Genomic DNA, 2,429 nt, shown 5'->3' with positions numbered 1-2,429 from the left:
ACCAAAACTGGATGTTTCTCGAAATTAGCTATATTAGGTAACAATCCTTTTAGGACAAGCTTCGTTCATTTTGCAACACATGGTTGGAACACGGGCTCTTGTGTTGGCAACCCGTAAGAAAGACCAGCGGAAATGTACTACTAGCTATTTGGTCATACTAGCAATTTCACCAATAGCTATTATGAAAATAGTAATTTTGTCGCACTAGCTCTTTTGGCCCTAGTTCCTTATGAATTAGCTGGAACGTCGCAGGCGAGGTAAATTATATACGTAACGAATCGATCATGAAATCTATCCAAACTTCAAGTCACTCGCAGACTCAGTTTGCGTCATAACTATTGAACTGTACCAACCGTGTGTCACACGATCGTACATAGTTCATTTTGTGTATATATTATGCTTGTATCTTCGCTCTCCCCTCGCACTAAAAAGAACCTGAAAAAACATGTCTGTTTTTCTCATCGGTAACGTGTCAATTTTAGACATGTTATTTCACCTAAAATTGACACCGTTACCGATGAGAAAAACAGACATGTTTTTTCAGGTTCTTTTTAGTGCGAGGGGAGAGCGAAGATACAAGCATAATATATACACAAAATGAACTATGTACGATCGTGTGACACACGGTTGGTACAGAACCAAAGAGTTCTGCATTCTTTTACTAGATGATTGACTCATGCTCATATTTACAGTAGCTATCCTTTTATTTATCTATTTGTTATTTGTTTACTCATTACTTTATCTTTGCTCTTTTAAAACACAAATCCCAAAATATCTAAGCGAATTTATGACATTTCAATTGTTCCAAAAATAATGTTGATAATAGAAATAGCGAAGGGATTTTGGTAGAGAGAGACTCGTGAAATATGACCATGACTACTTAGACCTGAACTATTGAGTCAATACACGGTTTCCTGTGGCAAAGATTAGCGTTTACTCGCTCACCCAAATCCCTTGTAATTGTAATTGAATTTGTTGTTAAGTAATTGTAATTGCAAAGTAATTGGTATTTCATAAATTAATTATAAATGCATTTATAATTAACAATTTTTTAAAGTACTTGTAATCTATTTATATAAAGTAATTGTAATTGAAGTGATTTTTCTTAAATAATTATAATTGTAATTTAATTTTGTTGATAGTAATTGTAATTTAAATTTTTGTGAGCAATTGTAATTATAATTAAAATTTTTTGAGAGTAATTATAATTTAAATTTAAATTTTCAGAAAGTAATTGTAAACGTAATTTATTTCCTCAAGTGTAATTACTCCAACCATGTTCCTGATCGGCCTATTAGGGCTTCGTCGTATTGGCCTTTAGGGATGTCATCCGAAACGTCATTTGTGAATGTCTCCATAATTGTAAGTTGTTGGTCCATAAGTGAAAAAACATTTTGCGCTCCCGAAAATGGAGTCATATTTCATGGCAACGGAAGGTTGCCACGAATTATTTATGACTGTATCCGTCACTAAAGGAACGTTCAAACGCCAGGTTTCCCTGAAAGTTCACGAGGCGGAACGTGTAAATAACAATCGACAAGAGAACAACAGCAGACTATAAGAGACATCGCAAGTTGAGCTTAAAAAATGACTTGGTAGAAGAAAAATATTCTTGATTTGTTTGTTTTTCTCTTTATTATATCTAAAACCAGTATAAGCAGTAATGAATTCTTTAAAATTAGATCAATTTTGTTTGATAGAAATGCCAATATAGTTTCTCTTTTCTTCGTTTCACTACTACATGGTCATGAAACAATAAAAATTAAGATTCGTCTCACAATCTAAGCGCTTTATTGATGTTTCAGATCCGCCCCCCTTGTAAAATTTCATCGAATTGCACAAACAACTTTTTCAGATGATATATTACTAGGCAGAAGGTTGGCCAAGACACTAGACGTCCATTGAGATACTACCGCTAGAGATTTATTGCGTTCATTGACTGACAAGTCAGTACTACACTGGACCCTCCTCTCTGGTTACGGTTCATTTTTTATTTTACATACACATACACCGAATAGTCTACCCTATTCTTTACACGTTCTAATCTGTCCTCATATACCTGGCAACACTGAGAATACTAAAAAATTCCTCTTCGTTCAAAGGGTTAACCACTGCACTGCAACTGTTCAGTGGCTACCTTCCTCTTAGTAAGGGTAAAAGACTCTTTGGCTATGGCAAGCAGCTCTTCTAGGAGAAGGTCACTTCACAATCAAACCATTGTTTTCTAGTCTAGGGTAGTGCAATAGCCTGTGCACCATGGTCTCCCACTGTGTTGGGTAGAGTTCTCTTGCTTGAGGGTACACTGGGGCACACTATTCCATCTGTTTCCCTATTTCCTTTCCTCACTAGGTATTTTTGCTGTTGGAGCCCTTAGGATTATAGTATCCTACTTTTCCAACTAGGATTTTAGCTTACCTAATAATAATGAT

Source organism: Palaemon carinicauda, chromosome 37 (assembly GCF_036898095.1).
Source record: "Palaemon carinicauda isolate YSFRI2023 chromosome 37, ASM3689809v2, whole genome shotgun sequence".
Lineage (NCBI taxonomy): Eukaryota > Metazoa > Arthropoda > Malacostraca > Decapoda > Palaemonidae > Palaemon > Palaemon carinicauda.
Note: the sequence above shows the minus strand (reverse complement) of the source record.